The following is a 23,607-nucleotide window of genomic DNA, read 5'->3' on the forward strand; positions in this document are numbered from 1 at the left end:
GCCGCTCCAGCTTTCCCCCCGCAGCTCACCCACGTGAGAAGATGACGGACCAAGATGCAGCCGGAGGCTGCGGTCCCCCAGCGGCGCTGCTGTCACCTCCGCAGCAGGTTGGGCCCCCAGTGCCCGTGCAGCATAGCCTGGCCACAGCTGCGCCGCTAGCACCCTTCAGTGAACTTTCGGATCCCGCAACAGCCGCGGCGCGCTGGAAGTCGTGGATTGGTCGCCTGGACCACTATTTCATCGGCATGAGTGAGACCGACAGGGGAGTAAAGAGGTCGCTCCTCATGTGCTACGGAGGGGGCGAGCTATATGACTTATTCGAGACCCTGCTGAACAGAGGCACGGATGACTACTACGCAGGGGCTGTCGCAGCGCTAAACCGCCATTTTGACCCCCAGATAAACCCGGAATTCGAGCGTTTCAAGCTTCGACAAGCTCGGCAGGGCGAGGCCGAGACCATCGACATCTTCTATGCCTGCCTACGGAAGCTCGCAAGCCCCTGTACGCTCGCGGACCAAAGAGAAGAGATCCGGGCGCAAATCATTCAAGGGTGCAGATCAGTCACGCTGCGGCGCGTCATTCTGCGACAACCCGGCATCACTCTAGAGGAAATCCTAGTGCTCGCCAGGTCTCACGAACTGTCAAACACGGGCGCAGACGAGATGGAGGCGGCCCTCCATCGACCCTCCTCGCAATCCATGCCACCACGGATGCCCACAATCAAGGAAGAAAGGGTCGACGTGGTTCGACGGCGATCACCTCAGTCCAGAGGAGCCTCGAGGCTGCCTCAAGGTACCACGTGCCGAAATTGTGGACTTGACCACCCCCCAGGAGGAAGGTGTTTTGCAAAAGGGAAGACCTGTTCCCAGTGTGGGAAGCTCAATCATTTCGCCATAAGTTTGCAGGAGTGGAAGAGGACGGGGCAACGCCCCACGCTCATGAGGGATCTCAACGGATCAACCAGGTGGACAACACCCCGCCGGGCTGTGAACTGGAGACAGAAGACGACGACATCTTCTTTGTGTCCTTCGTCGGCAGGGAAGATGTAAAACGCAGACCACCGCCCATGTGCAACATAATGGTCGCCGGGTCCCCCGTGAATGCCCTCATAGACACAGGGGCATCAGTGAATGTGATGGACAGCGTGCAATACGACAAACTGTTGCCACGTCCACCGCTCTGACCGCCCAAGGCCTGGATATACACGTATGACAGCGACGAGCCACTCCCGCTGCTGGGGGTCATGGAGGTCGAGATCTCCACTGAGGGTCACCACATGACCACGAAGTTCCATGTCACGGAAGGAAGACGATGCACGCTCCTCAGCTGTCATACGGCGGAAGATCTGGAGCTAGTATTCTTTGCGAACCAGGCACATGATCTGCACGCTCGAGAGATGCTGAAGGATTTCCCCATGCTGTTCGGCCTTGGCTGCTTAAAAGGAAAGATGTTCAAGCTGCATGTCGATCCGATGGTCCGGCCCATGGCGCTGAGGCACCAGAGAGTGCCGTTCCACTTGCGGCTGCAAGTGGAAGAAGAACTGAAGAAGCTGGAGGACCTAGGTGTAATAGAAAAGGTGTCAGGGCCCACGCCATAGGTGTACCCCCTGGTCGTAGCCCCAAAACCAAAACAGCCGGGAGCCATCCGGCTCTGCGTCGACACGCGCCTGCCAAACAGGGCTGTGAAGAGGGAGCGCCATCTTACACCTACGAAGGACGACATCGTAGCTGACCTGAACGGCACAAAATGGTTCACCAAACTAGATCTCAATGTGGGTTATCATCAATTGGAACTGCACACGGACAGCAGAAACATTACGACATTTTCCACGCATGTTGGATTACGGCAATACAAGAGGCTAAGCTTTGGTGTCTTCTCGGCGGCGGAGGTGTTCCAAAACGCCATAAGAGAGACCCTCTCGGGCCTACAGGGTGTAATAAATCTGAGTGATGACATCTTGGTATTCTCCAAAACCCGTGAGGAGCGCCATGTGCACCTTCGAGCAACCCTGCAACGGCTTCCGGACAATGGACTCACCTTGCACAGAGCAAAGTGCTCAGTCTATCAAGAATCCATGGACTTCTTCGGGTACATATTCTCGAGAGAGGGGTTGCGTGTGGACCCGAAGAAAGTGGAGGCCATACGCTCCGCCCCGAGGCCAACATCTGCCACTGAAGTTCGGAGCTTCTTGGAGATGGCCACATACTGTGGCCGGTTCATCCCCAACCTAGCATCCTTGTCTGAGCCCCTCCGTGCCCTCACAAAGTCCAGCCAACCGTGGGTCTGGTCCGCGAAAGAAGATCTAGCGTTTCAGGCCGTCAAGGAGGCGCTCATCGATGACCGCGTCATGGCATATTTTCATCCCAACTGGCGCACTGAGGTTGTGGTAGATGCAAGCCCCGTCGGACTGGGAGCAGTCTTGTTGCAGGAGACAGAGTCCAAAGAATGGGTCCCGACCGCATATGCCAGCCGGGCGCTGACCGCCACAGAGATGAGGTATTCACAAATTGAGCGTGAAGACTTGGCCATCCGATGGGCATGTCAGCACTTCCACCTATACCTCTACGGGCACGAGTTCTGCCTTGTCATGGATCACAAGCCGCTTGTGACGCTCTTCGCTGGGTCCTCCCGACTTGCTCCCCCACGGATCGAAAGGGGGCAGTGCAGTTGCAAGCATACCGCTTTGAGGTGGTCTTCCGACCCGGCGCCGACAACCCGGCCGACTTCCTGTCACGCCACCCCGGCATGGCGCTGCTGGAGACGACGCTCCCAGAGGACTACGATACCGAGGAGTTTGTTCGGATGGTCTCTCTTGACGCCTGTCCCGTCGCCCTCACACTTGAAGACATCGGAAAAGTGACAGAAGAGGACGAGTGCCTCATCAAGGTCAAGACCACATTAACCAACCGAAACTGGCGTCACTTCCTGGATGCAGTCAGCTCTCTCGCTGCCGAGGAACAACTCTTCAGATAACAAGTATTAAGAGTGCAAAGTGAACTCAGCGTAGGCTGAGGAACAAGGTCTGGTTCCCCGGGAATGGACGCTGCTGTCGAAGATATGGTGCATGCCTGCGTCTCCTGCAATATCACGGGCAGTGACCCTGCCCCCCATCCAGTGATCACGGAGGACCCATGCTTAGAACTGTGGTCCAAAGTAAGCACTGACTTTGGGTCCTTCCCGGACGGCCGGAACACGATGGTGCTCATTGACTGCCACTCGAAGTTCCCTGTGGTAGAGGTGGTGTCGTCGACAGTGTTCCTTCAAGTCCAGATGGCGCTGGAATGCATCTTTGCCATGATGGGATTACCTGATGAGATCAAATCAGATAATGGGTCGCCTTTCCAAGGCAGAAACTTCCAAGAGTACCTGGCCTCAAGAGGTATCAAGCACTGGAAAATCACACCTCAATGGCCCCAGGCGAATGGAGAGGTGGAGCGGTTCATTCACACAATGAACCGAGCGCACAGGATCGGAGTCGAGAAGGGAGAAAATGCTGAACAGTGCATCTCGCAGTTCCTTGGTGCCTACCGCCACACCCCACACTGCACCACCCAGTGTGCCCCGGCTCATCTGGTGTTCAAAAGGGCACCCAGAGACTGTGTTCCAGCGGACAAGTCGTGGAGTCCCCCCATGCTGGAATCGGAGGCAGCACAAGCCTGCAGGAAAGCATCAAACGACAAGGCGAGTCAGGCTCGGAGAGCCCAATCCACAAGCATCCGTGTGGGAGACCAGGTTGTGGTCAAAGATCGACACCCGAACTGGAAGTACCGCACCCCGTTCGAACCAGAAGTGTGGGAAGTTGTGAATGTCCACTGCACCATGGTGTCGGCCGTGCGGGGATTCCGCGTGGTCACAAGGAATACCTCCTGGTTCAAGAATGCCACGGGATGTGTGCCAGATATTGAACAAAGTAACAGGGACTACGAAGATGGAGAAGGGGCAGCCCCCGTGAATGACATCTCTGGCACCCCTGGTCACACACGCCGTCCCGATGGTGAAGAAGGAGAAGAGGAGGAGGAATTACCGAGCCAAGAGACTGAATCTTCTGTGAGAGAGAGGAACGGCGAAGGGTTGGAAGTCAACAAGAACCCCCGGAGACAGAAGTATGGTCTCCGGCCAAACCCAACCCCTAGCCAAAGACTGAGAGACTTTGTGTGGTGAGCCAAGAAGGACTGAAGTATGATCTGTTGGGTTCTTGTATCTAAAAGATTGGAGGGATGTAGTGACGGAGAAACCGGGCCCGTCCACGTATGCCACTTCACGCATCCCCACACCCCGTGGGCGGGCTTGCCCAAGGGTTTAAATAAAGGGGTTCAAGACCGCTGGGGTCTTGGCCCAGAGAGCTACCTTTGTGTCAGTGCAGTTCTTGACGTGTGCTCCCCATTACCATTACGGCCTACCAGATGCCGCTTAATCAGGGACCCCCAGCAAGGCAGACACCACAGGGGGAAGGATTGGTGGATAGGAGGGACAGGAAAGGAGGGAAGAGGCGATGTGGAGAGACCCCGCTTGACGACGGTGACCCACGTCTGTGCTTGTTTTGCTGCCGCTCTAAACCCCTCCAGGCAGCGACGGCTGCGTCAGTGTGTTCTGCTGCCGTGTTCACGCCCCATCACAATGTCCCACACACACCCGTACCTAAGCACAGCATGCAACTATTGGAGACAATGAAGCGTGGCCCACTCGTAGGCTCACGGGTTTACTGCTCTTCTGCGTTCCTACTGTCAGACTGTGCAATAAGAGGGCAAATCACGGTCTCCTGACCTCTGCCCTCTGCTCTTCACCACTGCTGGGGCGCCGCCCTTGCCCTCTGCACCCCGACTTCAGAGGTCACAGCCCGGCTGTCACTGCATTGCGGCGCTTTGCACAACATCCTCAGCTCGGTTTTCATATCAGCACGTGGCCTGTTCCTAGTCCGTTCCCCAGCTCACACCACTGCCGAGTGACAGACAGTTTTACCAGGTGAATCCAGGTCACCAAGACTGCAGCGTGCAAGTCCCAGGCTTTTCTTTTACAAAGCACTGTGCGCAGGTGTCTTACTTCAACTGGAGTGACTCGCAACTACAATTCCCAGAATGCATTAGGTTATTCAAGAAAAATACAGGACAAGAGTGAGTGTTGCATGTTTGGCAACATGAAATCACCAGGTAACTTTACAGGCAGGCCGCCCGCCTACAGAAAGGCCCGTCTATGGTCTCTGCAAGTAATTCTGCCCAGGGCGAGAAGGCTTCGAGAGGCCCAGCCAGGAGGAACTATTACCAGGAGGAACCACAGCTCATCATATAAGAAAAGGCAAACACAGAAAGCCTAAAACTAGAGCCTGAAGTAGAAACAGGTATGTCACGAAACCTTTAGATTTATTAATAAATACACCGACACCACAGCGTCACTTGTATTTGCACATAGCACGTGTTGGGCTTTCCTTTCCACGAGTCATGTAGTGGTGTCTTGGTCTTTCTTTTACACAAGTCATGTAGTGGTGTCTTGGCTTTCCTTTCCACGAGTCATGTTGTGTTGTCTTGGTCTTTCCTTTCCACGAGTCATGTTGTGGTGTCTTGGATTTCCTTTACACCCTTCATGTTGTGTTGTCTTGGTCTTTCCTTTTCACGAGTCATGTTGTGGTGTCTTGGTCTTTCTTTTCCACGAGTCATTTTATCGAGTCTTGGCTTTCCTTAACACGAGTCATTTTGTGGTTTCTTGGACTTTCCACAAGTCATGCTATGTTGTCTTGGTCTTTCCTTTCTACAAGTCATGCTATGTTGTCTTTGTCTATCCTTTTCACAAGTCATGTTGTGGTGTCTTGGTCTTTCCTTTCTACAAGTCATGTTGTGGTGTCTTGGACTTTTCTTTCCACGAGTCATGTTGTGTTGTCTTGGACTTTCCTTTTCATGAGTCATGTTGTGGTGTCTTGGTCTTTCTTTTCCACGAGTAATGTTGTGTTGTCTTGGTCTTTCCTTTCCACGAGTCATGTTGTGTTGTCTTGGACTTTCCTTTCCACGAGTCATGTTGTGTTGTCTTGGTCTTTCCTTTCCATAAGTCATGTTGTGGTGTCTTGGTCTTTCCTTTCTACAAGTCATGTTGTGTTGTCTTGGACTTTTCTTTCCACGAGTCATGTTGTGTTGTCTTGGACTTTCCTTTTCATGAGTCATGTTGTGGTGTCTTGGTCTTTCTTTTCCACGAGTCATGTTGTGTTGTCTTGGTCTTTCCTTTCCACGAGTCATGTTGTGTTGTCTTGGACTTTCCTTTACACAAGTCATGTTGTGCTGTCTTGGTCTTTCCTTTCCACGAATCATGTTGTGGTGTCTTGGATTTCCTTTCCACAAGTCATGTTGTGGTATCTTGGGAATCTCTGTCCACGAGTACTGTTGTGGTGTCTTGGATTTTCTTTCCACAAATCATGCAGTGGTGTCTTGGCTTTTCTTTACACTAGTCATGTTAGGAAGGGTAGAGCAGACACTGGCCCCTTCATACGAATATCAGTGTCACAGGCTTGACTCGACAGTTCAAAACGGCCTGTCCTGAGCCACTTCTGCCATGATGACCAAAGGAGAAAGTGACATTTGAAGTGTAGAATAACAGGGGACAGAGGAGAGCAGAGCAGAGTAAGACTTTAAGAAACTCTGTTTAATCCTTTGTTCTGTAGCTTCAAATCAGCATGGCCTTTTCTCTTCTCTTCTATTGTTGTTAACTCTGACATTAGCAGTGAATTATCTGAACTTTGTCCACATTACAAAACCAGACTGATAGCAAGTCTAATTTACCCAGAAAGCCTGTCTCTGTTTTGCATATGGATAAAGGTTCCTATTCTGAACTTTTGACTCAGTCAGTGCAGGAAAATTAAGACAATCAAACATAGAGCTGAGCCCAGAACTGCAATAAACAATGAAGATAATAGTGATGGCTAGGCGGATTACAAATTTAGGCCCCCACCCTATCAGTAAAAGAGTATGTATTCTTGTGATATATATACCTGTTTTTCTATACTCTGTATTTGCCCGGGTGAACATCAGTGGTCTGGGGTGCAGGCTTCAAACCTGTAGCTGTCTAGCGACAGGGTGGTTCAATTCCACCTTCTGGGCAATACAGCTTTTGTGATGGGTCTCAAGCCAATGTAAAGGTGAGCATTTTATGTTTTTTGTCAATGCCGTTTGTGTTCACAACTTGTATCAGAAAAAATTTAGTAACTTCTTGCAGACGTTGCTCACAGGTCTTGGAGTCTCACAGTCTTTCTGTGCACCCAATAGAAACAAATGAATACATGAATGCATAAATGCATGATTATAATGAACCATGCAAAACGAGTCGCCTCTAGGCTCTTCCATTTTCTTGGTTAGCTGATACACCCTGAGGCACAACAACATAAAGTGACAACATGTACTCAGAGTCACACCATTTGATCACATTTGTAAACTAGGAATAAAAATACCTTTCGTACAACAAACAATGTAAAATCCGTAGCACGTCCTCTCATCTAGAGCATTCCAGCAGCTAGAGCATTCCAGCAGCTAGAGCATTCCAGCAGAGCACAAAAATATGTTGCAATATAACCTGATTAATAGAGTGTATTAAGTCTCCCCCTTATATGTCTGCCCATTTCCCGGAAAAAGACACCCTTTTGGCAGCCTTGCACCATCAAACACCCTTGTACCATGGTGCCTGTGTTACATGCAGGAATGTTTTTGTGCAGGAAGGGGCCTCTTCCTGCACAAAACCAATCCTGGGAGGCGTATTCCTCTTTGTATGTGTTCTGCAAAATGCCTCACACATAGAAAGCGGAAGAAACGAGGAGATATAGAGATATTTCTCCTTGTTAAGCCTGTCCTGGGAAGTGTACGTTTTTGGCTCATTCTCAGGTTTGCAAGTTCTTGTAAATTTGTGGATGCATCATAATCCCTGGGAGCGGTGTAGGAATGTCCACACAACACCCACGGAATACCTACCCAGGGTAGAGTAACGCTACCCAGTGATTTGCGCTGCGTTGTGTTACTCCAGATTTTTGAAGCCACTCTGAGCCAAGCAAAATTGCTTGGCAGGGCTTCAAAAATCCGACTTAGTGGTTTGTGCCAAGCATGTACTATGTTGCATGGTGCAATCGTGATGTAGCCCTCACATAAATGAGGCCATAACAGTGGAGCCAAAGGTGCAGATGTCATTAATGCAGCAGGTAGAACAGCATCGGGCCCAGGGATTTGATGTACCCTCTGCACCTTAATCATGCTGTCTTTTACTCCTCAAGGGTAAGGGGTAATTTTTCCCTGTTTCTTGACGCGCACTGTGGGGAGCTCTGCTGGCTGTAGGGTAATCCTTGCTGCGTGATGCTTCTAATGCTTCCCTCACTGACCACAGAGGCTTGGCACACACTCAGGACTCAGTCAGGTCACTGCACTGACCCTTTAGGGGTTGTTCTCTGTAGGGGGTCCTCTCTGAGGTACTCCCCGCCAGGAGAATATGGACTGTTATAAATAATCCCTCATTTCAGCCCCCTTAATGACCGTATGGGTGTATTTATGTATGTATATGACATTTGTATAGCACAAGCATAACCAAACTTCAGCGGAGGGCTCCATGTAGAGGCTGAAGGTGACTGGGACAAGATTGAATTTTGGGGGATGCCACTGATGGTAAGAATCTTCTGGGGCCTCTGTGAATGAACTGATGATGTCAGTTGCATAGGCAGCAGGAGAACCAGAGAAGGACATTGCTAGTGAATCCCATTCAAGAGTTCAAGGTGTGGGTGAGGGTGGAATGGTCAATTGAGTGCCCTCGGTACCCCCTTACTCTGTCATAAGCAGTACGGCGGCATCCTTACTTGTGGAGAGAGAGTACCTAATGAGTGGATCACTGGTATTTATTTACCTTATTTCATGCTATTTTGTCATTTTGCAAAGAGGGAAATAAGTGAATAAGCCCAAAGATCACCTAAGCCCCGCACATAGGAAAGGTTTAAATAAACACTGAACGATGAAAAGCAGAATGCAGCATTACAAAAATAGCAAATCAATGTCAAAGCAGAGTCCAAAGCACAATACCAAAAACTGTTCCTGATGATAAACTGTTACGCGCTCTTGCTCTGTGTGACGATAAGCCGTATGGATGAGACCACACATGTCTAATGATAAGCTCGACGGAGGCACCCGTAGTTCTGAGATGGTTGTCCATATGGGGCATTTTGTATTTTTGATGATACAAAGTAAGGGTGCGGCACTATTCTGAACAATGATACTGAGAAAGGAGCACTGTTGTTTTACTAGGGAGAGGATGTGGTGTTACGTCCAGAGCTGCCAACTTTAGAACTGGGGAACCAGGTTCCAGTATCGGTGTCAGCTCAACATTCTATGAGTATGGGTAAATTGCTTAACCTCTCTCTGTCGAAAAATATCACAAGCATTGGCAAAGTAATTAGGTCTCGCCTATGAGAGCTATTGGCTTTGGCAATGTTTTCCATGATGCACAGCAGCGGGGATGCTTCGAAGTGTGGCTAAAACTCATATTAAAATACACACTGATGCAGCCAGGGTAAATGTGCTGTTATTTTCAAAGTGCATTAGCGTTTGATGCATCATAGTTCTTTTTTTATTATTATTTTTAGGCATGCTGTGTCGTGTAGTTCCTATAAATCTATATAGTTCTGCTCATTCACACAACATAAACTGTGGCATTGGTGTCCAGACTGATTCCAGACACCCCCACCGGATATGTTCGCCTGTATACCAGCTAGGTCACAGTGCCACTATGAACCCCTCTTACCAAGGAGAGAATAGTTTCTGGCAACTATCGAACTGGACAACCCTGTCCCCTTGGAGATCAGAGAATCAGTACAGTACTTTTTGTTCAGTCACTCATGCTCACTTTGTCTAAGAGAGATACACAGAATAAACTATGGGAACGTTTTCAATAAGCATTTATTGAACCAGCTTCATTCTAGTGTAAAATATGTGTGCTGCAAAAGCCATAAGACAGAAACAGATATATACGGTTATGAGCACCAACAGAGTAAATAGATGGTAGAATTCTATCATAGTGCTAAAACAATGAATATATGCAGGCATATAAATACATGACAGTAATAATGCGCACTCCTACGATGTTGACCCTAACTAGATGTACCTAAATGTACCTAGCATGTATGTATGTGTATAGCCAAGAATCCCCCTAGGATAAAGCCAACCCCATTACCTGATGTGAGAGAATAAAGGACCCCCGTCTTGGTCTCGAGATGGACACCCCACGAGGGATGTCAGACCACTGCGTGCTGAAGTGTCTGCGTCCAGGAACCTCAGCATCTCGTGTCAGCATAGAAGTCTTTTTCCTCTGCCTGCCCCAGAAAAGATATGGTGCCTATATACCCAAAAGGTACCCTCAGGGGTTGTACCTTGCTGCGTCATGTCAGCTGAGGATGACGATAGTGATGAACCGTATACACGGTTATTATGCAGAAGATGGTAATCCTGCTGTGCTTCTGAGACTCCTCATGCATAAAAAATGAGGCTAGTTTTCGGGGAAAACCACACGACATTTATGAAGCACCTAACTCGGTAAAAGATCAGCACAAAAACCGTTATGTAGTACAATGTAAGGGTAAATGTATGTAAAAGGTTAGGAGACTACCCAGGCCTATATTGGGGTACATTGTGAATTATAACAGCTGCACAGCTGCTTCCAGCAAGGCTATAACATTTAGCCCAAGTCTACAATGCCCATACTGTACAGCATGAACAAATGGTAATGGCAGTGCCAACAGTCCCAAAGGTGAGACCTATTGGTTTTTGCAATACTTGTTAGATCTTGGCACAACACTCCTGTGATTCTGAGCAAATCAGTTAATCTTTCCATGTGTTTTAAAACGAAAAGAATATGGGACCTTTGGCAAAAAAATTCTATTGCATATAGAAAGCAATTGCGGCCATGTCCATGTCACATGACTTAGTGAAAATACATTTAAAAGCAGATAACATCTGTTGTCACTAGAAAAGCAGATAACATTTGCTGTCACAATAAACATCAATTTCAAAGGCGAAAAAGTCTTCTTTGAAGTGTATGTGGTATAGTAAAAAATAGCTGCAAATAGATTGAACAAGGACAAAGGGAAGTAGAAAAAATACAAATAGTAATTCAGTCACAGCATGATTAGCACAAGGACAGCAATCAAGGTGAAGCATTCAGTACTTGGTCCATGCTCCAGCCGAAAAAAGAGAAAGTAAAGCCACCCCGTACTGGCCAATTAGAGGGCAGCAAATAAGAGTGACAATGAAGCCAACTAATGCTAAGCAATGGATGGACTACAAGCCCCTTGTTGTATACAATATCTCTTGCAAGTGAGAGTGTATGGAATGCATGCGCTGTCATAGGCAAGACCTAAAAATGAATGTGACCTAGTGTAATATCACAGGTGTTCATGCTAAGCGCTGCAATACCTTCAGGTTGATTTCAGCCTACATAAAAAATAAACTGCAAAAGGAAAAAAAAAGTTTAACATAAAGGGCCAGCCTAACTCCACTCCATCTGATTATTTATTGGAAGTTTCATATAATGCCACATGGCGCCTGGACCATTCCACAGCACTGGTAGCCACTAAAATAATTCACATGTGTTTTCTGTTAATAAGCAGTAAAAGTGCGCACTCCATTTTCCAGAGAAGCAGAAGAAGAGAGCCAGTGTGGGAACAAGAGACAGAGATGAAGAAATAGGATGCCTTTCTGTGGTACTTATATCATATTTCCCTCTGCGAAAACCCTGGTCAGTTCAGTATTTCAATTTTTTTTATTAAATTAGCACAGTTAATTAAAACCATTGCAATGTAGGCATCTGCGTGGCATCTTAACCGCATTAAAAAAACGAGACGGAACAACCGTCAGGTTTAGGGCGCATGTTACAAACAATACACACACAGACAGTGGCCGTAAAAATAATTCAAAGCAGCAAATTCAAAAATAAAATGGATCTTGTAGCTCAATCTAATGAAAACAGCGAAAACATTTTGCAAAATAGTCTGCAATGAGTTTTTGGGGAGGAGGGGCCGATTGCTGGGCAGCAGGAGAAGGAGGGAGCAGGTTAGCCAAAAGTCTCACATATTTTTCGGATCTTGCAACTGTTTGTATATCGGTACAAATAAAACAGAGAACAGATGCTTCCCAACAAGTGTGGATGCCCTTCTTGAGATATAGTGGTTTGAGGAGGAGCCTTCTAGGGGCATCTAGGGCAGCGCATGATTCGGACCTGTAGTTACACAGTCTGCAGGCCCCCTTCTCGCCTGATGGTGCCCATCGATTAAAAGCAATGGAACGCAGTCCTAGAAGACGCACAAGCATTATATTTTTGCGGGTCACTGCATTTAAACTGTCAAAGAGATATAGTTGTGGTAACCCAGGAAGGTATGATTCATTTATGGGGTGTAGACGTGTTAAGGCCTGAATGCCCTTCTGGTACGAGATTTGTCTTGTCTGCTTATTGATAACTCTTTTCCAGACTGTGTAGGGAATGGAGTCTGCTGTAAGTGATGTTTCATCAATGTGCAATACAGTTAAAGCTTTTACAGTTTGACGATTCCATGGGTTCCCAGGGCAGGCAAGGGTTTATTTTAACCGGGCCTTAGGCGTATTGCCTGTGGCTTTTACTACCCTTATATAGTACTTCAAGGTGTCTGCCATGCAGGAGATGGATTGTCTTGTTAGGCCCAGCTCCAGGCGTAGTCTTGCCCTGTGAATGTAATTCGGAAGGCGGAAGATTTGTTTGTAAGTGGTAATCTGGGTGTGGTCAAAACTAGCCAAACATGCATCAGGGAAGGCCTGATGCCCACAAGTTAGGGCGGGAAGAAGAGTAGCTTTAATCACCTTCAATATGGGTTCTGCAGAGGCACTACTCAGGGATTGGTTGAGTCGAGTCAGGCTGTATGTTATTGCTCCAGCTCTCTTTTTCGGAGCAGCTAGATGAACTGATGGTCTGGAAGGCTCACTGAACCAAACCCCTAGGTAATTGTATTTTGATGTTGATTTCATCTTAGCGGGCCCGATATTCCATGTTACGAGTTTTCTTTTTTTTTGCAGCGGCCAAAGATCAAGACATTGGTCTTATCCTGATTGATTTTGAGAGCATTAGCTGCATTGTATTCACTAAGCTTGCTCAAGGCTCGTTGAAGGCCGGACTTGGTCTGGTCCATGATGACAATATCATCAGCATACTGCAAAATGTGCAAATTCGTTTTTGCATGCCCCAATTTTGGCGGCAGCAGACTACTTTGCTCCAAGAATCTCCCCAGCTCAGCGGTATACAGGTTAAACAAGAGGGGTGCGAGCACGCATCCTTGCTTTAGGCCGTCTAGTGTTGACATTTTTGTAGAGACAGTCTTGGGGCCAGTTCTAATTCGTACCCATGTGTTCTTATGCAAGGAAATAAGGGCATCAAGAAGGCTCCCTGTAATCGCCCAGTTATCTAGTTTTCTCCAAAGGGTGTTACGGGACACTTTATCGAAAGCGGCACTGTAGTCTATAAAGCAGCAATAAAGGGGAAGTCGACCGCTTTGTACTGCTTGTTGGCTCAGAATGGCTAAGGCAGTGATGTTGTCGATTATGGAGGCAAAAGCTCGAAACCCAGTTTGAAAGTAGGGTAGAATATTGTTTTCCACAACCGAGTCTTCTAATAACTTGAGAAGACACCGAGCGTAAACCTTGGCCTCAAGGTCCATTAGGGCTATGAGTTGGTAATTACATGAGAGAGATGGGTCACCTTTTTTAAAAATTGGGCATAAAATCGAGCCTTTCCAAGAATCTGGCATCTGGAAAGTAGTGAATGCATGGTTATATAGGGGGAATAATAGCTTGGCCCATTCTTCCGGCGCACTTTTGAATACGGCAGATGGGAGGCTATTGGGCCCTGGGGCACCCTTGTTTTTCATGGATTTCAAGAACCTGCCGATCTGGGCCGGGTGGTCAGCACACAGGTGTCCATCGGCGTATAATCGGAGGAATCTCTGATTTTGAATTCTATGGAGATGAAGCCTTCATAGCAGTATTGGTGGATGACATCCCGAGACCAGGCTTCTTCAGACACAGCATTCCTCCTGCTCTTGTTGGAGAAACGAAGTTTGTTTATGTGGTTCCAAAAATGAGTCCGTTTTTTTTCCTTTAGCGGACCGAATATTTTTAGCCAGTCCTTCTGTTCTTTTTGTTTCTTAGCTTCCCATGTTGATTTTTTGTAGGTTTAACTTAGTAGAGCCATATTGTTAGCGGAAAGCTCTGTAGCTTTAAGTTTGTGCAGATGTACGGCCTTCCTTAAGGCTCTTCTTTGGGAGACTAAGACCGGGTTAAGGGGCTGCCGCAGGGGAGGCCAGAGGGACTAAGATGAACTTCAGGGCCCATCAAGAGATCTCTTAATTTAATAATGACTAAATGCCACCTGTGATGGTAGTCAGTGGGGGAGTATTGAGTGAGATTTAAAGTTATTGCCGTGAGCTAGGAGCCCACCTTGACAACACTCAGAGAGTCCCATTTGATTCTTCTGACTAGTGTATGTAATACGGTTTCCGTTGAAAGCCCCACTTCGATAATTTCAGCAGCAACAGGAACTTGTAGGTCCATTGTTACAATCAAAGATTATGGTCACTCTCTGTGCGGGTAGGAATCTCCAGTTTGACTAAGTGCCCAGCCAGAAATGGTGATCAGAAAATATAATCAATGGTTGAGAGATTCTTGAATGTTGTGGATAGATGAATGTTGGGATCTTGTGCCAATGCGAGTTGCTTTGCAGAGGGGAGGTTACAGTTAGTTAATAATGTGTTAATGGCTTCTTGCTCTTTCGATTTAGTTGCTAAATGGTCATTAAGACCCAAGCCCCTGATGTTGAAATCACCTAATAACAGAACTTCAGCAGAGGCGAACTCGAGTAGGAGCTCTTCCAGATGCTAAATCAACAAGGCTGTTGCCTGTGACTTTGAGGTTTTAACTGTATTATGATAACAATTAATTAAAAGAAGATGAAAGTCCCTGGATGGAGTTGAGAGACCTGTAATTAATAAGATTTACCCAGCCGAAAAGTTCCGATCAAGGGGGTTAACTGCAATCTTACAAGAATGTTTTATGAAAGTGGAAAGACCCCCAGAAGGTCTGCCGAAAGAATTGGGCCGGGATGCTGATTAAAAGAATACCCATGAAAAACTGTAGGGGACAAAGACCAAGTCTCTTGAAAGCAAATAATGTCACTTTTACTCAAGTCTTCCACAGCAGATTTAGATGAGAATGTTGACTTCAGCCCGGCAGGGTTTCAAGAAGAAACGGTCAGTTTAGAGTCCAACCTCTAGGCTGAACCGTTAGGAAGAGTACTGCTGGGAGCGGGTAAGTGGTGGCTCTCGGTGAGGATACCAATGGTGGGAGTGAATAATATGGGGGGGCAGGAAGATTTGATTTACACCTCATTGAACGTTGATTAATGTTGTATGAAATGTTGATAAAGTTGTCCACTTTAGATGCGTCCGGCAGCCAGTCATGGTTTGCTCCCCATGATCCTCTCAGGACACATATGTGAGGCGTCACTTGATCATTGTGAAGAAGTACGTGGGGATATTTTTGTTGAGGTGGAACCCAGAGTTCAATACCCCAGTCTGCAAAGAGCCTGGCCTCTCCAAGAATTAGGACCCTTAGGGATTCTCGTATCCATGTTATACCAGTTGCTTCCGATACCCCTACCTCGGTATTAAGACAAACTTGACTGCCATGAGCTCAGAGGAAGTTATCCCCATGAGCACCGGGACGTGCTTGAATAGGCGAAGAAGATTGGTTCTATTAAGAATATCACGTGGGCCATTGTGAGCATAGTGAGGAATGATAACAAGATCTGCCTGATTTTCAGGGCCTTGATAATCCTGCAACCCCTCTGCCTCCAGGGGGAACTGAGGGGTCTTAAAGTGAAAAGGAGTAACATCAGATGAGAAATGTTTCCCTTCTAGTAGACTTTGCCCCACAGAGGCCTGTGGCAGTTCAGACTGAAAAGGGATTGGTCTTTCTAGAGAATAAACCCGAAGGGTTGTAGTCGAGTTGGCTGTTGGATCCCGCAAAGGGAGGCCCATCGGGCTGCAGACAGTTGTAACGTGTGAAACGGCTATGTTATTACTTATGTTTCCCGTACACGTGTTCAAACCATTCCATACCATTGGGGCTTCCCCTACTGACTGAGCAGTAGTGTCTTGCGTGGCCGAACATTGACCTTGTGAGGGTGCCCCCATTGTTTGAGTTAACGAATACACAGGCTTCGTGATAGTTGAATACAACTCGTGACCATAGAAATAGCATCAGGGGCTTCGTGGATGTTTATCAAAGGATTGTCGGTAAGATCATTATTGTCAGTAAGAACGGGTCTAGGATCAGGGATTGTCATTTTTATTTTTGAAACCTGGTTAAAAATTGGAAAATGGAAGAGCTCCTTATCTTCAGAGTCTGGCTTAGTAGTAGCCTCTGCCCCGACTAGCCCCGATCTCTGTTTTGCGAGATGTTGTTTTTTTGTTTGTTTTTTAAGTTTCTTTTTGTCCCTTCTAGAAGTTGGTGGTGTTATTAGGAGAGTGGAGGGCAAGAGGGGGGCACTGGAGTGGCTGTTGGACTAAGGGCACTAAGAGGCGCCAGTCCAGCTTTGGGATCGTTGATGCCGGTCCCCTTTGACTGAGGAGAGGTGGAAGTTGACTCAGTAGGGTCTGGATCCAAAGAGGAAAAAATAGTTCTTCTAGGTGATAGCAATTTATCATTAGTTGCAGGGCACGAAAACGGTTTGGAAGGGGACCCAATTTGAGCCCTTTGAAAAAGTTTAGGTTTGTCACTGCTGTTAATGTGAAGCTTCACGCAGTCCAGAAGCGAGCCCAACATTTCTGGAAGGGATGAGAGTTTATTTATTATTGGAGAGCAAGAACAGGCAATGGTACCATCGGAGGGCCCAATTAGCCTTTCAAGAGAACTTATCCTAGAGTCTAAGTCGGCCAAGGTTTGAATTAGAATGATCTGAAGGTCCATCTTCTGAGACTGCCATTATAAGGCAGTAGTGATAGAGTCTTGTTTTACATGCAAGGACGTCAATGAGATCGAAAAAGGACTCATGGGACCCGGAGGTGTAGACGAGACCATGTCTGCTTGCGCTGTGATGAAAGAGTTATGATGAGAGCTGAAGTCCGGAGTTTGCGCAAGGGAGGCCTAAATTCGGGCTTCTAGAGAGGCAAGGAACCGATCAGAAAGGTTTTTCGTTTCAAAGGGGCTATCATACGTTGTCCTCTTGCTGGGAGACAGAGAATCAGTAAGGTCACTTAGATGAGCGCCCAAATTGCAACAAAGGACAGGCTCGGGGAGTGTATGAGGTGCTACGGGATGCCCGCTGCCTTCTAGAAGAAAAGAAAAAGCAAGCAGACTGTCGCAAGTTTGTGCTTGCAAGTTGGTTGCAGTGAGTGTTGCAGTAAGTGTTGTAGAATCTAGGGCAGTGAGATCTCCGGATCCAGAACCGGAGGAATAGGCTCTTATGAATCGATGGAAGCAATCTGGATTGAAATGGAGCCAGCCTGGGGGAGCCTAGACTGCTGGTGATTCTCAGAAGATAATTGGGCCTTAGGCGAACAGGACCGAGAGTCTGCAAAAAGTGGTCCATCAATAGGGGCGGGGTTATGGGAGGGAAGCTGAATGCAGACCTGGCTGCGTTGTCGCAAGAAGGACTGGGCCGGTCTGGGTCTGAGACTGAGGTGGGGCTTTACTAAAAAAACTCGTTGATCCGTTCTTGTGACAGGTGGCCTCCCGATGATGATGATTTGTCTCGAAGTGGCAGCGTCTGCTAAGGCTCAACAGGTGGTTCCTGGGTGATGTCAACTCAAAGGGTGGAACCCTTTCTCCGGGGGGCTTCTTGATGCACCCACAAGACAGCTGGTGGTCCAAGCATCAGTGCTGTCCAGGCTGGACTATGCCAGCTCCCTACTGGCGGGGATAAACCAGTAAGAATTTCTGCGGCTCCAGCGGGTTCAAAACGCAGCGGCCCGATTGGTGACAGGTCTGCCTAGGCGATGCTCGGTGTCCAATACTCTGCGCTCTCTCCACTGGCTCCCTGTGCAGCAGAGGATTAGATTTAAGGTTCTCTGCTTTGCATTTAAAATCCTAAAGGGTACTCCCCCACAAATCTTGGAGAAATTGCTGATTCCCTATGTCCCCTCTCGCACTCTTAGATCGCTAGGCCAGAACTTAGCAGTGGTCCCGCATTTTAAGTTGAGCAGAATTGGTGGCCGCTCCTTTCGAGTCCTGGCAGCGAGTTGGTGGAATTCTCTTCCTCCACAAATCCGGGCCATCGATGAGCTCCTTCAGTTTAGACGGGCTATCAAGACCTTTTTATTTGTTTAGCTCATCTGTTGTGTCTCGTCTCCTTTTGTCCGCTTTTAGTGCTGTGTTGTGTTCACCTTCTCAAAGCGCCAGGACGCCCCTTTGCTGGGGCAGCTGTGCGCGGTATAAATAAAAATAACATAAGATAACATAACATAACATAACATTGCATTGTAGATTGTGTAGATTGTCCTTCCATATGCCACCCACATTTTGAGGGGATACGAGGAAGTTCTGCTGTGGTTTCCCTGATTTCAAAAGCCTCTCACAGCACCACTCTCTCCGCAAAATCACCAAGCTCCCCTCCCGGTATTTAGAGGCTGGTGTTTTGGAGGCCGGGGGTTGATTGCCACACGAACCACTGTTGAGGCCGTTGATACGGTCGTAAAACAAAGGAGCTATGAAAAGCTCTGAAAAGCTCAAGGCTGTAAGTGTAGTGTGATCGTGGGCAGACTGTAGGCAGGCTGTGAGCAGGTGGGGTGCAGGGGTAAAAACAGAGACAAGCGGCGCTCACAAGGCGGAACCGCAAGCCGCACCCGACCCAGTCAGGCTGCCTCTGCGGATCCAGTCAAAAGGGCACTCACCAGCTGCCCGCTAAAGGCGGCCGCGCTTGTCAGAGCCAGAGCCAACCTTGCACACCAGCCTGCAGGTTGAAAATCCTCCCAAAGCTCACGTTACGCTGTCTCCTTGCAGATGAATGGACTTAGCTGGATTGAGTTGAGCTGGGCGCCTACTACCCGCTGCCTGGCTGTTCTCAAAATGCCAAGATCCACCAAGATCCGAGCCAAGATCCAAAGCCAAATCAGCTGCGTGGACGTGGAGTCGCGGCTAATGGCAACAGCGGCAGCAGTGGCGCTGCAGTGGCGCCAGTAGCGTCAATCGCGGCAATCGGGGCTGTTGTGGATTTTTACCACTCGGTACAACCTCGTTACACCCTCGATGGCGGTGGGGACCAGGAACAGGAATCAGGAGTCGGCGGTCCTCACGCTGCCTCGCGCCATGCTGAACAGCCTCACTGAGCTGTGAGCCGAGCAGCGAGCTGAGCGGATGTATGGAAAACCTGGACAGGAGTCGCAGTTGGTCAGTCCCCAAGTCCAATCTAGTGCTCTGCAAGTTGGACTTCTGCAACCATATATGCCAACAGACCCAGTAACTGTAATAGTTTACAATAAAAGTAAACTGTAGTGTCGTAGAGTGAAGTGTTTTAGAGTGGAGTGTCATGGTGTGGAGTAGAGTGGCTTCGAGGGAAGTGGCATAAAGTACAGTGGTGCTGAGTAGATTGGCATTTAGTGAAGTGGCGTAGAGTGCATTGGTGTCAAGTAAAGTGGTGTAGTTTGCATTGGCATAGAGTGCAGTGATGTAGACTGCAGTGGTGTAGAGTGCAGTGGCACAGAGCAGATTGTTCCAGCGTAGAGTGAAGTGGTGTATAGTTAAGTGGTGCAGGTTAGAGTGGAGTGGTGCAGGTTAGAGTGCAGAGGTGTAGAGTGGAGTGACGTAGAGTGCAGTGGTGTAGAGTGCAGTGGTGCAGAATAGATTAGAGTGGCGTGGAGTGATGCAGAGTGTTGTGGCGTAGAGTGTATTGGGGAAGAGTGCAGTTGAGTAGTGGAGAGTGCAGTAGTGTGGCAAGTAGGGTGTGCCAGCAAATGGTGCAGTGGCGCAGAGTAGAGTGGTGCAGAGTAGATTGGTACAAAGTAGAGTAGTGCAGAAATCAGTTGTGTAGAGTACAGTGGTCAAGAGGTAAACAGAGGGGCATACAGTGCAGTGACAGAACGCAATGGTGTAGAGTGGAGTAGCCCCCAGTGGCATATTGTGGAGTGGCATAGAGTGCCGTGGTGCTCAGTAGAGTGGCATTCAGTTCAGTGGAGGAGAGTGCAGACTTGCAGAGTAGAGCAGCATAGAGTGCAGTGGTGCAGAGTAGAGCGGTGCAGAGAGCAGTGACATAGAGTACAGTGGTGCAGAGTAGAACAGAGTGGCATGGAGTGCAGCTACAAATAGCACAATGGTGTACAGTGGCGTAGCATGAAGTGGTGTAGCGGGCAGTGGCATGGAGTGCAATGGCGTAGTGTAGCAGAGTAGAGTATAGTATAGTGGTGTAGAGTGCATTGGTTTTGAGTAAACTGGTGTTAAGTGCAATGATGTAGAGTGCAGTAGCTTAGAGTAGCTGAGTAGTAGAGTGGAGTAGAGTGCAGTAGAATACTGTGGAGTGGCACAGAGTTCAGTAGAGAGGTGTAGAGTGCAGTGGCATAGAGTGCAGTGACAGAGTAGATTGTTTCAGAGTAGAGTGAAGTGGGGTAGGGTGGAGTGGTGAAGGGTAGAGTGTAGTGGCATAGAGTAGTGGCGTAGAGCGCAGTGGCACACAGTAGAGTGGTGCAGAGCAGAGTGGCGTAGAGAGGAGTGGCGTAGAGTGCATTGGTGTAGAGTGTACAGGTGTAGAGTGCACTAGAGTGGCGTAGAGTAGAGTGGGGCAGAGTAGAGTGGTTGAAAGTTCAGTGGCGTAGAGTGAAGTGTAGCAGGGTAGAATGTTGTAGAGTGCAGTGGTGTAGAATGATGTAGAGTTCAATGTTGTAGAGTAGAGTAGCATAGAGTGTAGTAGATTACAGTAGAGTGTTGCAGAGCAGAGTATAGTGGTGTACAGAACAGTAGTGCAGAGTACAGTGGCATAGAGTGTATTGGTTTTGAGTAAAGTGGTGTAGCGTTATTGCTTTTGAGTAATGCCATGTAGAGTGCAGAGGCATGCTGGAGTGGTGTGGAGTGGTGCAGGGTAAATTGCAGTGGCATAGAGTAGAGTGGAGTGGCATAAAGTGGAATGACGCAGAGTGGCATAGAGTGCAGTGCCGTAGAGTAGATCGCTTCAAGTGGGGTGCAGTGGTGTACAGTTGAGCGACGCAGAATAGTGTGTAGGGGTGTACAGTGCATTGTCGCAGAGTGCAGTAGAGTGGCGTAGAGTGGTGCAGAGCAGAGTGCAGAGGCATAGAGTGCAGTGGTGCAGAGAAGAGTGGTGTAGAGTTTACTGGCAGAGATTGCAGTGTTACAGAGTAGAGTGGCATGGAGTAGTGCAGAGTAGAGTGGAGTGGTGCAGGGTAGAGTTAGAGGCATAGAGTGGAGTGATGCAGAGTGTAGCGGCGTAGAATGAAGTGGTGTGGAGTGCATTGGCATTGGCATAGAGTGATGAAGAGTAGAGTGGTGCAGAGGCGTAGAGGGCAGTAGTATAGAGTGGAGTAGCATAGACTTCAGTGGCAGAGAGTGCAGTGTTGCAGAGTAGATTGTCGTAGAGTGCGGTGGTGTATAGTAGTGTGGCCTAGAGTGCATTGGCATGGAGTGCAGTGATGTAGAGTGGTGCAGCATTAGACTGGAATGGAGATTAGTGGCATAGAGTACAGTAGTGCAGAGTAGAATAGAGTGGTATAGATTACAATGCCGTAGAGTACAGTGGTGTCTAGTACAGTGGCGTAAAGTGTTGCAGAGTGGAGCATAGTGGGGGGAGAGTGCAGTGGTGCAGAGTAGATTGGTACAGAGTGCGGTGGTGTGGAGTGCATTGGCTTTGAGTAAAGGGGTGTAGAGTGCATTGAAATAGAGTGCAGTAATGCAAAGTAGAGTGGAGTGGTGCAGAGTAAAGTGGAGTGGCGTAGAGTGGATTGGCATAGAGTGTGCTGGTGGAGAGTGGAGTCAGAAAATAGATAGGCTTGTGACCTTGGATAAACTCTTTAAGCAGCTTCTTATCCAGAGCAGATGTTTAAGGCAACTTCTAATCCAGTGTATTCCATAACAAGCATTGGCAAAGCCAATAGGTCATTGTGGAGAGACAGTGGCTTTTAATAACTGTCCTTATGTCATATATACATAGGGCATACTACAAGATGTTGTAAACATTTGCTTCATCCAATACCTGTCACTCTTCTGGGTAACATATGTCCTCTCTGTCTTGAGTTGTAGGTTTATGGTGGTGCAGTCGGGGTCCGGCTTGCTGTCACTACCAGCGCCCCTCAAGAGCGAGGAGAATATTCAGGTAAGTGAAAAGACAACATGAGGGGAATGGGAGCTAAACTTCCGTCTTTAAGATCGTGCTCCCCTTAATTTCCTTCCATTTAGTATGGTCTAGATCCCCAGGGCGTGATTCCTCTCTGCCGCGCAGGTGGGTTCCCGCCACCAACACCCAGCGCTCTCCTGCCTTTGGTTTACCTCAGTGGAAAGAGGGTACAAAGCGCAAGGCGCCCTATTAATTAGTACACTTGGTGCAGCGTTTCCCCTTTTAGTGAGTTTCAGCACAATCCTGAGTACATTCACCACTGTGGGCCCCTTCACCTGGGTTCCTCCCACCGACCTTTTTCTGCGATGGTTGAACAATTTATGATGCTCTGACAGCACGGCTGTGAGTCAACCAAATGATGTCAGTCAGTCATGTGCACTGTAAGTATGGCCAATATTGTTGTATGTGGGACAACACTGTTGTCTATGAAACCTTAAGTAAGTGAGATTTTTATATAGCACCCACTAACAACTGAATTTCTTCAAGGTGGTCTAAGAGGCACTGTTAAGAAAAGTCATCTGCAAGGGCTGATACAATATTGTCAAGTGGGGAAGCCGGGATTTGAACCCAGGCTTCCTGGTTACACATTGGTTACACATTGTAGCATTCAGCTACTAGGTGGGTACCAGCAGTTAAAGGCACAAGCAAAACAAAGGTCTCTCCTGCAAAGCTGACAGTGGTAAGGTTTGTACCTTGAACAAAGGCTCGAGAAGCAAACCAGTATGGAGGATGAAGACAGGTGAGGTGAAGATGTCAAGAACCCAGAAACATATGTAGTAGCAAATTTAAGTTTACACCATCATAATCTGGTCCCGGTAGCCACTGGCGGTAAGATGAGGAACCACAGCATTTATAGGGGAAAGTATTAGGGTGGGTCACCCGGGAGTGGATCCTGTTGAAAGAGAGACTGATGTTTCCGACCTTTTCTTACTCACAATCAGCTAATATGTTTTTAGGAAGAAATCTCTCCTATCTGTTACACGTGTGTAATCCCTCAATAGGAAGAAGGACTGATTCTTATGCAATCACTCCGTGGTCAAGAGATGGAGATGAGATAGGGAAGCACTTTAGTTTGGTCAAGCTGAAGCCCTGTAAAGATAAACCGTAGTTATTTCCTTCATTTCACTACCAAAAACAATTCTATACACCCTCCCAATAGTTTCACATACACAACTGAGTTATGCACAGTTTGTAAAATGTTGCATAAGATTCCTTGAACTGAGACTCAGAACAAGATCAATCAATCAATCAGTG

The 23,607-nt window shown here is 47.9% G+C and overlaps 1 non-coding gene across 1 annotated transcript; it reads left to right on the forward strand.

The window, feature by feature from the left end:
* The first annotated feature begins 6,993 nt into the window (after positions 1–6,993).
* On the forward strand, positions 6,994–7,080 carry TRNASTOP-UCA (transfer RNA opal suppressor (anticodon UCA)). Its single transcript has one exon. It is a non-coding gene; the product is annotated as a tRNA-Sec (tRNA).
* The last annotated feature ends 16,527 nt before the right edge of the window (positions 7,081–23,607 follow it).

The sequence above is a fragment of the Triturus cristatus genome, chromosome 1_1 (genome assembly GCF_964204655.1).
Source record: "Triturus cristatus chromosome 1_1, aTriCri1.1, whole genome shotgun sequence".
Lineage (NCBI taxonomy): Eukaryota > Metazoa > Chordata > Amphibia > Caudata > Salamandridae > Triturus > Triturus cristatus.